Source organism: Globicephala melas, chromosome X (genome assembly GCF_963455315.2).
Source record: "Globicephala melas chromosome X, mGloMel1.2, whole genome shotgun sequence".
NCBI lineage: Eukaryota > Metazoa > Chordata > Mammalia > Artiodactyla > Delphinidae > Globicephala > Globicephala melas.
In genome coordinates this window covers 8,392,051-8,406,754 of record NC_083335.1, presented here as the reverse complement: position 1 = coordinate 8,406,754, position 14,704 = coordinate 8,392,051, and positions in this window count along the sequence as shown.

The window sequence follows — 14,704 nt, the reverse complement described above, 5'->3', positions numbered from 1 at the left end:
ATACAACATCATGAATGGAGAACTTATCCCAAGGGATTAATAACAGACTGGACACAATACAACAAATATTGTTTAGCATGAAGGACAACAGAAGCTATCACACATTCCTGGTAGGTATATAAAATACTACAATGATTTTGGGTAATTATTTGTCAGTCTTTTATAAAAATTAAACATGCATCTGTAGTATGGCCCAGTATTTCCATTCCTAGCTATGTACCCAATAGAAATGAGTATATAGATCTACAGAAAGGGACTTCTATAAGAATGATCATAGCATCATTATTCATAACAGTAAAAAATGGAGAACAACCTTTTATTTCTTGTCTGATTGTTGTGGCTAGGACTTCCAATACTATGTTGAATAAAAGTGGTAAGAGTGGGCATCCTTGTCTTGTTCCTGATCTTAGAGGAAATGCTTTCAGCTTTTCACCATTGAGTATGATGTTAGCTGTGGGTTTGTCATACACGGCTTTTATTATGTTGAGGTAGTTTCCCTCTATGCCCACTTTCTGGAGAGTTTTTATCATGAATGGGTGTTGAATTTTGTCAAATGCTTTTTCTGCATCTATTGAGATGATTATATGGTTTTTATTCTTCAGTTTGTTAATGTGGTATATCACATTGATTGATTTGCAGATACTGCAAAATCCTTGCTACCCTGAGATAAATCCTGCAGCCCTGAGATAAATTGATCATGGTGTATGATCCTTTTAATGTATTGTTGGATTCAGTTTGCTAATATTTTGTTGAGGATTTTTGCATCTATGTTCATCAGTGATATTGGCCTGTAATTTTCTTTTTTGTGTGTGATATCTTTGTCTGGTTTTGGTACCACGGTGATGCTGGCCTTGTAGAATGAGTTCGGAAGTGTTCCCTCCTCTTCAATTCTTTTGAATAGTTTGAAAAGAATAGGTATTAGCTATTTTTTATATGTTTGGTAGAATTCTTCTGTGAAGCCATCTGGTTCTGGCCTTTTGTTTGCTTGGAGTTTTTTAATATACAAATTCAATTTCACTACTAGTAATCTGACTGTTCAGATTGTCTGTTTCCTCTTGATTCAGTCTTGGCAGGTTGTATGTCCACCAACAGATGAATGGATAAAGCAGATGTGGTATATACATATATATATATACACACACACACACACACATACACACATACATACATACATACATAATGGAATATTACTCAGCCATAAAAAGGATGAAAATCTGCCATTTGTAACAATGTGCATGCACCTAGAGAATATTATGCTTAGTGAAGTAAGTCAGACAGAGAAAGACAAATACAGTATGTTATCACATATATGTGGCATCTAAAACATAAAACAAATGAATGAACATAACAAAACAGAAACAGACTCACAGATATAGAAAACCAACTACTGGATACCACTGGGGAAAGGGAAGCGGGGAGAGGCAAGATAGGTTTATGGGATTAAGAGATACAAACTACCATATTTAAAATAGATAAGCAACAGGGGTATATTGTACAGCACAGAGAAATATATCCATTATTTTGTAGTAACTTCATATGGAGTATAATCTATAAAAATATTAAATCACTATACTGTACACCTGAAAGTAATATAATATTGTAAATCAGCTATACTTCAATTTAAAAAATGGAGAACGACCCAAATGTCAGTGAGTTGAGGAATGGATAAACAAAATGTGGTATATTCAAGTTAAAAATTACAACTTCAAAATAGGTAAGAATGAACTGTTCCATGTGACACATGGATGAATCTCAAAAACATTATGTTGAGTGAAGCCAGCTGAACAGTACATACTATGTTTTTCCATTTATATAAAATCTATAAGAGATGAGTCTAATTTATATTGATAGAAATTAGAAAGTGGTTGCCTATGGGGGTTGATGGGAAGATAAGGCAAGGGAACTTCCTGGGGTGAAAGAAATAGCCTATATTTGGGGGTGGGTGGGAATTATATTATTATATGGGATTATAACTTTTAACAAGAACTGGACACTTAAAATCTGTATATTTTATTGTATGTATTTATACTTCAGTCATAAAATATGTATTCTTAAAAGTTGAGGCTATGTAACAAAGAAATGCCAATATACAGTGGGTCATATAAAATCAAAGTTTATATTTCTCTCATGTAACCGTTCAGTTGTTCTGAGCTGGAGGAGCTACTCTGCTCAAAGTAGTCACTCAGGGAACAATCTTCATATATTCTTTTTACTCTGCCATTCCCTAAAGTTGTCTTCAACTGCATGGTCAAAGCAGGGTTGCTGCTACGTCCATGTTCTAGTTCATGAGTAGAAAAAAAATTCAGGAAAGTTCATTTTCTTTCCTTTGAGATTACCTGGAATTCAAGCACATAACTTACACTCCCACTCCAAAAGCTCAAATTAGTCACACGGCCACTCCTAGCTGAACACTCATCTGAGAGTTAAGGCAAGGGAGCGGGAAGAGCATTAAGGAAAACGAAGGTAAAATATAGTCACCTAAGAGAGCGGGAAAGTAAAACTGACCAGGGGAAACACTATGGTTTCAGATGGCATTTAAGGCCCACTTGAGGTTTAGGAATGTGAGTTTTAGGATTAGGAATTTCAAGTGAGACCAGTGGACAGAGTTCTTGTCTTTCTAACCATGCTCAGCTCCACCATATACACATGGAATAGCCTGAGAGTTGTACTCAACCAGAGGTGGCTTTGCTAAAAGAGTATAACAAGTGAGAGAGGAGCAAGGAAATTGTGAGTGTATGCATGGAAATGATTATAACGACTGACCACTTTACAAATAAACAGTATCGTAGAAGGACAAGAACTCCCACAATGTCATGAGCCCAGAAATGTGTGCAGCCAGGGGTTGAACCCAGGTCAACCTGATGACAATCTCTGTCCTTATTACATTGTAGCATAGTGTATCACGGCTTTAAGCCAGGGCTGAACACAATTGGCTGGATCAAATAACATATATATCAGAGAAGTGGATGTACAACTTTACACAGTAGTAATAGTATTTGACTGCACAAATAAAGAGGGAAATGATATTTAAATAGAAAAGAATATGTGAATGATATAAAATAAATAAAAAGAACTCTCTAATGCATCTATGCAGATAAGGCAAATTTATTTAAAAGGTGCTTGGTTACCATCTAGTGATTAGAGGAGTGCAGTCACTTAATTTTGTAAATGAAGAGACTGAGATCTAGAAAATATGAGGCAGAACCTGAACTAGAACAGAGATCTCCTGATATGTAGGCTATCATTCTTTCCATTACACCATGCGATTTTAGAGGGTTTCGATGTAGTCCTGCCTAATGCCAAGAAGATTGGACCGTTGACCTCCTGACATTGCCTTCATTCTTTATAAGATACATCCTCTGATTCTGTAATACCTACCACAAAGTTATAGACACTGACATCTAGTAACAGCATTATCTTAAGCCTCTTTCTTTTCTGCTTTATTGGGATATAATTGACAAACAAAAATAGTATATATTAAGGAGTATAACGTGATAATTCAATATTCGTATCTATTGTGAGATGCTTAACTACAATCAAGGTATATTAGCCTCTTCATGACTGTTTATATCCTTTATCCTAGAGACTCATGGAAGCTAGGAATTTAATGTATTAATTTTGGTGTTTTGAGAAAAGCTGAGCAAAAATAAGTAAGGGATGATGATTTTAGCTAAGATCGTAATAGAAAAGGCAGCAGTTTTCCTACAATCACCTAAGTCATTTTCAACTGAAGAAATCTGAAGATGAGCTTAAGAACTGTAACTGGTAGGCAGTACTTATTGAACTTTTTCTTACACTGATGAATAATTTCACATTAGTTAGGCTGTGTCATTATGTATTTCTATCACAATGGGGGGGAAACATTAAACTAATGAACGTTGTGCCTCGTTTGTCAAGATCTGAGTCACTGGCATGAAGCATATTTCATTGCAAATGCAATTTGGGAGATTCAACCATAATTCTCCTATTTGAAAATACCCGAGTGGTTAGTACTGAGCCATTTTACTAATACATTGAACATTAAAAATGATTTGACATACGGGAAAGCTATTTGAGACTAGATGATTAAAAAGGAAGACTGAATGAGAGGCTGTATGTTTTATTTCTACAAGCCACAGTTCATCCTTTTGTGAAGAATGGTAAGACTTTTCTGAAAATGGATACTTATAGAATGTCATATTATTTAAAACGTTGTGAAGAAATCAATTTCTGTCTTTCTAGACACTTCTTTCAAGATGCTGCTCTTACAGGTATCAAGTGGATATCCTTCACTGTAAACTCCTCAGGACATGAAGGCATCAATGGACGCAGAGTTAAAGACAGTGAGCAAACTGGCTAATCCGTATTTGGAGTGTCAAACTACTGAGACCAGGAAAAAATTCGGGTTAGGGAAGGTTAATAAAACACTGAAAGAAGGAAGAAGCAGGTGTCAGACCTCCCTTTATCCACCCCTTTTTATGAAATTAGGAGCTCCAACCTGCGTCAGAAGGAGAGAAGAGAAATGAAGCCTAGGAAAATAGGAAGGGGCAGAGGTTTTACAGGATTCATAGGTAGTCATTTCTGTCAAATATTGGGTGTGAACTTCTGAAGACTGCAGTGCATGCCTGAATCCTGAAACATTATGTATAGACCCGGAAGAAAGTGGAGTTGAGACTTGCCTGGACATCTGTTCGCCATGGTCGGGTGTCCCGGCTACAATGTCTGGTTCTTGAGATATAAGTGGAACACTCTGCAGGGGACTACAAGAGTCCTTTATACTAAATATAATCCTGCCATACCCTGAGGTGACCTTGAATGATTCCCACCTCCTGGTATTTTTGACTGTGAAATCCCCTCCCCTTGAGATTGGGCAGAACCTGTGACTTGCTTCTAACCAACAGATTATGGCAAAGGTGATGGATCTCCCTCCCATGATTAGGTTATATCATATGACAAACTATGATTTTGTTTGTCACAACTATGTGACAATTATGATTGTTATATAAGACTCTGGTTTTTTTGTCTCCCAGTTTTGGAGGCCAGAAGTCCAAAATCAAGGTGTTTGCAGGGTTGGTTCCTTCTGAGAGCTGTGAGGGAAGGATCTGTTCCAGGCCTCTCTCCTTGGCTTGTAGACAGCCATCCCATCCTTACATCTCTTCACATCGCCTTCCCTCTATGTGTGTCTCTGTGTCCAAATTTCCCCTTTTCATAAGGACACCAGTCATACTGGATTAGGGCCCACACCAATGAACCCATTTTATTACCTCTGTAAAGACTCTATCTGCAAATAAGGCTCACATTATAAGCTACTGGGGGTTAGGACTCCAACATATTTTTTTGGAGCGGGGGCACACAATTCAACCGATAATACACAGTAATGGACTCCTCTGTGGCTTGCTGGATTCACTGTGGCAATGTACTTTTATTCAGCTGCTGTTACTTGGCGCTAAAGTTTAATCTGTGATGGGAAATAAAAAGAGCATAAGCCATACCAACTTCCCCATCATACTAGCATTACTACTAATCCTCAGTACAGAAATCTGCCCTCTTACAAAACAGTCTAGAAAGCATCTACACCCCTCTTCACTCTCATGTAATGACTTTACGTATATATATGTTTATATGTATACATATATATGTGTGTGTATATGTGTGTAAAGCTATCTACCATCTATCTACTTATCTATCTGTCTATCTATCAAATGACATTTATTGAGTGCTCACCACATTCAATTAAATAACTTGCCTGAGGTCACACAACCAGTAAATCAAAGAGGTATAGTTAAAAAATAGGAAGCAAATCCAGGTAATGTGGTTCAAAGCCTACAGTCTTAACCGTTATGCTGTGGTGTATCTCATGATACAAATGGGAAGGTAGCCATCCTCTGGATGTACTGTCCTCCCATACTGGGACTGTAGGCATTGCTCTAAGCCAGTATTTATTCAGTACTGAGATCTCTCTGAGGATTTTTAAATGTTTTATTTCCATGCTAATCTAAAAATATTAATAAAAGCATATTCTGCATTATTTGGGTTATTATCTCTGCAAGAGTTCTGCCCATATATCAGTGTCCCTGGATTTACATATGTGTTTAAATGGCACTAAACGACCACCTCAGGTGACATCCTTTAGATACTACTGCACTTTTTCTCAAACTATGATCCACAGACTCTTGGGCATTTATATTTTCTTGAGGTAACTTGCCAAGTTTATAAAGTACTCACCTGGCCTAGGGTGAAGGACGATTATAAACAAGTCAGAAAAATAGGATATCATTTACCAGACTTAACTTTGGAGCAGACTTGACAGTCTACCAAGGGCATGGGTTACAGGATAGGTCCTTCAGTAGGAAGTAAAAAGTAGAGACCTACAATCACCACCTCCAGCCGTCTGGGGTGCCTAAGTGAAAGAGCAAGCAACTAAGTGAGATGTACACACACACACACACACACACACACACACACATTGTATGAAGGTATTTTTTGCTTATAGGGAGGAAGAAATGTGACTGGGGGATAACTGGGGGAAAAGGGATTAGAGATGTTTCTGAGGGACTAAGGCCTAGGTGTGATTGTCAACAACACTGAGGAAGCAATACAGGAATCCAGCCAGCTTGCCTGGAACCCTGGATCTGGGAGAACGATTTAATTGTAAATCCCAGACCTTCTTACTCAGAGCATGGTCCCTGGAGCAGCAGCACCACATGGGAGCTTATCAGAAATGCAGAGTCTCAGGCACCACCCTAGAACCACTGAATCAGCATCTGCACTTTAACGTGATCACCAGGTCATTCCTGTGCACACTAAATTTGAGAAACATGGATCTAGCACAGTAGTTCTCAGACTCCAGCACTTAGAGGGCTTATTAAAAACAGATCTTGGAGGTCTAACTCCAGTGCTTCTCATTTAATAGATCTGAGGTGAAGTATTTCTAATAAGCTTGCAAAGGATGCTGTTACTTATGCTGCTGTTCTGTGGACTATACTTTGAGAACCAGTGCCCTAGTACATGGGAGCAGTGGAAAGCAAGACAGAGGGTATAGATATACTTCCTGCTTTATTCAGGATTCAAACAGAAGATGAAGTAGGCCTGATCCTGTAGGTGGAAATTATCAGTTAGTTCAGCCTTGAAGAGCTAGCAATGTCTGAATATTAAGAATATAATTTCTTCTTATACATGAACAGGCCCTTGTACCTTAGTTTAGACGTCCTGCGTTAGTTAGGGGTTCTCCAGAGAAATAGAACCAATAGGATGTGTATCTAAATCTATATCTATGTAACTATATCCATATCTATATCTATCTAAAGAAAGAGAGAGATTGCTTCATTATAAGGAATTGGCTCACATGATTATGGATGCTGAGAAGTCTCAAGACTTGCAGTCAGCAAGCTGGAGACCCACCCAAGACAGCTGTTGTGTAGTTCCAGCCCAAGTCTAAGCCTGAGAACCAGGAGAGTTGATGGTGTAAATTCCAGTCAAAAAGCCAGCAGGCTAGAGACCCAAGAGGAGCCCATGTTTCAGTCTGAGTCTGAAGACTGGAAAAAACCAATGTCCAAGCTGAAGCAGTCAGGCAAGAGGAGTTCTCTTTTACTCAGCCTTCTTGTTGTATTAAGGTCTTCAGGTAATTGCATGAGGCCCAACCACATCATGGAAGGCAAGCTTCTTTACTCAGTCTACCAATTCAAATGTTTATCTCATCGAGAAACATCCCCAGAATAATATTTGGCCAAATATCTGGGCACCCTGTGGCCCAGTCAAATTGAGATACAAAGTTAAACATCACACACCCATAGTTTTGGTTGCTACTGTGAATTTTTAAATCATTATTACCTTGCTTATTTGGTTGTGTGGCTATATAGAAACATTTTTGGTGTCTTAATCTTGTATGTACAAATTGCTGATGAAATGTTCCTAAAGTTTATTTTGTAGGTGTTTTTGCATTTTCTATGTAGACAATCATATCAGCTACAGATAACTTCCTTCCTTCTTTTCTAATCAATAAACACATTACTGCTTCTTATTATCTGAGATTTTAAGACTAGTTAGAAGTGTTGAATCTGTACCCAACTTCTTGGTTTCAATCCCACCTGTGGAACTTATCGTACAGTCTTAAGTAAGTTATCTCATGTCTCTGTATCTCAATTTTGTCATGGTTGTTCTACCTAGCGTGTATCTTCATACTGGTTATAACTTGAAGAATTGTTATGAGAATTAAATTAAACAAAACTAGTGTAAACTACTTACGATTTCTCTGGCTTTTATGTCTTTCTTTTTCTGGCACAAGGGTACTTCCCTTGTTTTAAACTCACCTATATATTAAACAAATTTTTGTTAAATCTTATCCAGCATTTCTGTGTTTGCAGCAAAATGGGACCTATCAGCATTAGCTTACTTCTCCAGATTTCAGGAAGGAGCCTAGGTCAGTTTTCCGCAAATTGTAGTCTAAGTTTGATCTATACCAAGTCACGTGGGATGCTTGTTAAAAAGCCTGATTGCAGGGTACCCTAGACCAGACCTACTAAAATGAAACTTTGGAGCATGGTGCCTGTGAATCCGCATTTGAAAGTAAAACATGATATCTATGCATATTAAAGTTTAATAGTCACCTTTTTGACTGGAATTTACACCTATTTATTTATTTATTTATTTATTGAAATATAGTTGAATTACAATGTTGTGTTACTGCTGTTCAGCAAAGTGACTCAGTTATACATCTATGTATTCTTTTTCATATTCTTTTCCATTATGGTTTATCACAGGATATTGAATATAGTTCCCTGTGCTGTACAGTAGGACCTTGTTGTTTATCCATTCTATATATAACAGTTTGCATCTGCTAATCCCAGTCTCCCAATATACCTTTTTAATAGTCACTTGCAGCACCAACTTGGTGCTCCAGGACAGAAAAGGCAACCAAAGCCCTATTGCAGAGAAGAATACCAATAATATAGATTTCCTTACTTGATTTTCCATATAAATAAATTCTCAGTCTCACAAAGCTAAGGGGAAATCCTCAAAATGCTAGAGTAGTTGTGCTTTTCCCCTAAATTTCAGAGCATTTTTGACTCTCTGATTCTGTGGGCCTTAATAACGAATTCCTAAGTGTTGGAGTGCCTGTTGTGTGTACTTCCCTAGCAGAGCAATTTCAAGCAGAACAGAAAGAAATTGGACTACAAATCTGGTTTGGTTTAGGTGAAGAAAAAAAGGAATTTTCCACTTTCAGCTTACTGGAGGCTGTAGTGACACTACATTCCATCTGTTTGAAAAACCTTCTTACACCAATTAAATGTGGCATATTTTAATTTAGCTTCTAATAAGTTTAGATTGTATAATTCAAAGCTTTTTTTTTCAGGAGACATTCTCTACCACATTACAGTTTAGTGAGTTCAGTGGTTGCCCAGGGACTATTCAATGCATGTTTGAACCATCAAAGCTATACCTTCAATGGACAGAGTTAAGGTTAAGAGATGTAATCAAGCAGCTGGGAAATGTCCTTCTGAATATAAGAGGATGATCGCAGGGTTGACTGTAGAGGCATATCACTAATGAGTATTTTCTTCTCAGTTGAAAAATTAAAGAATAAGGTATCCTTAGCATTCCACTAGCTAATTTTGAACTCTGGGAAAGACCCTCAGCATCTTGTTACTCATGATTGTTTGAGGAACTGGTGTCTCTATCAGTGGAGGGAAGATTCCTCCTGCACAAGCAACAGCTGAGAACAGTGATGTGACTGAGAAAAGGAGGCCAAGAAACATCTCTGAGGGGACTGGGGGACATGCAGGAGCCAATGATACTACTCATAGAAGGAAGATTCCACCTGCCACATCCTAATCTCAGAGAGGTCCTATATAAACTCCTGATTCTTCCCAAGTATTCTGAACTGATCACATGCCATACCTACCCACTTACTAGGTACTGGCACCTAACAAAATTCACACACACACACACACATGCACGAACATACATATACACACACATATACATACACACTCCTGAGTGTTTACTGGGAGTCTAGGTGAATGACATAACACTTTCCTAAGTACAGTGTCCCTCAGCAGGACCAGTCTTTAGGACTATTTGATGTCTGCTTTAAACTACAAAAGCTTTTCACAGAAAATTGGCCAGGTATGTTAAAACTTAAACCAGTTTGCAAAAGTTTAATCTATTTTAAGGAAAAGGGTAGAGTTGGAAGAAATGTTATATTTAGGGAAGACAGTATTCATATTAAGTAGTGGTAAAATTAAGTAGTGATTGATAAGAAGGACTAGCAAGTAAAATATGAAATTGACCTGAGGTATGTGGGTTCTTTCTATCTTGCTTTAGAGCATAACCTATTAGGTCAGTAGTATTTATTAATGAGCAATTTTAATAAAGAAGCATTTGGATATTTTCTATGAAATATAAAGCATAATTGAGTTCAAAAGTATACCAAATATATATAATACGTTTTACCCATTCATTAAAGAACTAGGGAAAGAGGGGTGCAAAAATGGTAAAATTTCTTTCTTAGCAAAGTATTGGTAGTTAATCACAGCCCAGATTCCCAGATTTTCATCCCAGTGCCTACACTATACTATGTTTTTGGCTCTCTCGTTCAATTTACTTTTGCCTGTGAAGAGACTAGTTGTTTAGAGCTTGAATCCATTACCAAAGCACTTTCATCTATCATAGAATATAACCTAGTCTATTTATGAGCAAAAGAAATAAAAGGGATACCAATTGTCAAGGAACAAGTTAAACTGTCGCTGATGGAAGATGACACGATCTTATATATAGTAAATCCTCAAGATTCCATAAAGAAACTCTAAGAATAAATGAATTCAATAAATTTGCAGGACACAACATGTATAAAAATTAGTTTTATTTCTATACACTAACAACAAACTATCTGAACAAGAAATTAAGAAAACTATCATATTTACAATAGCATCAAAAAGAATCAAATACATAAGAAGAAATTTAACTGAGGTGAAAGATATGTACACTGAAAACTAGAAGTCATTGATGAAAGAAATTAAAGAAGACACAAATAAGTGGAAAGATACCTGTATTCATGGATTGAAAGAATATTATTAAAATGTTGATACTACCCAAAGTCATCCACAAATCCAATGTAATCCCTCTCAAAATTCCAATGGCATTTTTCACAGATAAAAAAGCAATCCTAGGGCTTCCCTGGTGGCGCAGTGGTTGAGAGTCCTCCTGCCGATGCAGGGGACACGGGTTCGTGCCCTGGTCCGGGAGGATCCCACATGCCGCAGAGCCATGGCCACTGAGCCTGTGTGTCTGGAGCCTGTGCTCCACAACGGGAGAGGCCACAACAGTGAGAGGCCCACGTACCGCAAAAAAAAAAAAAAAAAACATGGAATTCTACTACATGAGGGAATAGAAAGAATCCTAATCCTGGTCTTTGCAACAAATTACACTAGTCAATTGTTTAAAAACTGGAATGTTTAAAAAAAAAAAAAGGCAATCCTAAAATTTGAGTAGAACCACAAAAGACCCCAAGTAGCCAAAGCAATCTTGAGAAGGAAGAACAAAGCAGGAGGCCTCATACTTCCTGATTTAAAACTATATTACAAAACTATAGTAATCAAAACAGTGTGGCACTGGCATAAAAACAGACCAATAGAACAGAATAGAAAGGTGGAAAATAAACCCACACATATGAGGTCAACTAATCTATTACAAGGGTGTCAAGAATGCACAACGGGGCTTCCCAGGTGGCGCAGTGGTTGAGAGTCCGCCTGCTGATGCAGGGGACACGGGTTTGTGCCCTGGTCCAGGAGGGTCCCACGTGCCGTGGAGCAGCTGGGCCCGTGGGCCATGACCGCTGGGCCTGCATGTCCGGAGCCTGTGCTCTGCGGCGGGAGGGGCCATGGCAGTGAGAGGCCCGTGTACTGTAAAAAAAAAAAGAAGAAGAATGCACAACAGAGAAACAATAGTCTCATCAATAAATGCTGTTGGGAAAACTGAATATTCACATATGAAAGAATGAAATTGGACCCTTCTCTTACACCATCCACAGAAATCAACTAAAAATGGATTAAAGACTTAAATGTAAGACCTGAAACTGTAATACTTCTAAAGAAAACAAGGGGAAAGTTCACTGACATTGGTCTTACATCAAAAGCACAGGCAACAAAAGCAAAAATAAACAAGCGGGTCTACATCAAACTAAAAAGCTTCTGCACAGCAAGGAAACATTCAACAAAATGAAAAGGCAACATACAGAATGGGAGAATATATTTGCAAACATTTATCTGATAGGGGGTTAATACCCAAAATATATTAGGAATTCATACAGCTCAATAGCAAAAAACATATAATCTATTAAAAAATGGGCAGAGGGATGGGAGGAGATTAAATGGTGTAGTAGAAGGATGCTGGGTTCACCTCCCCTCGTGAACACATCAAAAATACATCTACATGTGGAAGAGTTCTCATTGAAAACAAACTGGAGTCTAGCAGAAAGATGCTTATACAACCAAGGCTGTAAAGGAAGGTCTACACAGAGTTGGGTAGGAACCACTTAAATAAGCTAGTACGAATATTAAAAGACAAAAATTGTAAAATTAACTATAACTACAATAAAAAGTGAAGGGATAAACATGAAGATGTAAAATATGACATAAAAAACACAAAGTGTGGTAGAGGGGAGTAAAAAAAATGTAGCTCTTTTAGAATGTGTTTGAACTTAAGTGACTACCAGTTTAAAACAGGTAGATATATTTATAGGTCAACATATATGAACACCATGATAACCACAAATCAAAACCTTCAAGAGATAAACAAAAACTAGATAGAAAGGAACATAAGCATATCACTAAAGAAAATCATCAAACCACAAAAGAAGAAATCAAAAGGAGAAGAAAAGAATAGAGAAGAACTACACAAACAACCAGATAACAAGTAACAAAATGTCAGTGAGTACATATCTATAAGTAATCACTTGAAATATCAATGAACTAAATGCTCCAGCAAAAGACATAAAATGGCTGATTGGATTAGAAACAAGACCCATCTATATGCTGCTTACAAGAGACTCACTTCAGGGCAAAAGACACACACAGACTGAAAGTGAGAGAATGGAAAAAGATATTTCTTGAAAATGGAAACAAGAAAACTGGGGTAGCAAAACTCATATAAGACAAAACAGACTTTAAAACAAAGTCTATAACAAAAGACAAAGAAAGGCATTATATAATGTTCAAAGGTCAATAGAAAAGAGGATATAACATTTGTTAACTTATATGCATCTAATAGAGGAGCATCCAAATATATAAAGCAAATATTACCAGATATAAAGGGAGAAATTGACAATAATGCAAAAATAACAGGGGAGTTTAACACCCCCTTACATCAATGGACAGATCATCCCAACAGAAAAGCAATAAGGAAACAGTGGTCTTAAATGACACATTAGAGCAATTGGACTTAATAGATACCTGCAACACATTCCATCCCAAAACAACATAATACAAGTGCACATGGAATGTTATCCAGGATAGATCACATGCTAGGCCACAAAACAAATCTCAGCAAATTTAAGAGGATAGAAAACATATCAAGCATTTTTTTCCAACCACAACAATATAAAAGTAGAAATCAATTACAGGAAGAAAAATGGGGAAAACACAAACATGTGGAGACTAAACAACATGCTACTAAAAACCAATGGGTCAATGAAGAAGTCAAAGAGGAAATAAGAAAATACCTCAAGACAAACAAAAATAAAAACATAACTACAAAATCTATGGGACACAGCAAAAGCAGTTCTAAGAACTTTTTATAGTGATACAGGCCTACCTCAAGAAACTAGAAAAATCTCAAATAAATAACCTAACTTACCATTAAAAGAATTAGAAAAAGAAGAACAAACAAAGCCCAAAGTCAGTAAAAGGAAGGAGATAATAGAGATAAGAGAGGAAATAAATAAAATCGAGACAAAAAAAACTAATAGAAAGGATAAATGAAACCAAGAGCTGTTTTTTAAAAAATAAACAAAGCTATATGCCTTTAGCCAGGCTCATAAAAAGAAGGGGGAGGACCCAAATAAAAAAAGAGATAAGAGAGGAGAAATTACAACTGATTTCACAGAGATGCAAAAAATTATAAAAGAATACTATAAACAGTTTTATGCCAACAAATTGAACAACCTAGAAGAAATAGATAAATTTCTAGAAACATACAATCTTCCAAGACTGAATTTTTAAGAAATAGACAATCTGAACAGACCAATCACTAATAGTAAAATTAAATTAGTAATAAACTCCCCGCAAACAGAAGTCCAGGACTGGATGGCTTCACAGGTGAATTCTACCGAACATATAAAGAGCTCATACCTATCTTTCTCAAACTATTCCAAAAAATTGAAGAGGAAGAAACACTCCCAAATTCATTCTACAAGGCCACCATTGTCCTGATACCAAAACCAGACAAAGACACTACAAAAAAAATTATAGGCCAATATTTCAGATGAATACAGATGCAAAAATTCTAAAAAAAATATTAGCAAACAGAATTCAAGAATATATAAAAAGGATCAAACACCGTGATCAAGTGGGATTTATTTCAGGGTTGCAAGGATGGTTCAACATCCATAAATCAATCAATATGATACACCACATTATCAAAAAGAAGGAAAAAAAATCACACCATCATCTCAAGAGATGCAGTGAAAGCATTTGACAAAATTCAACATCCATTCATGATAAAAACTCTC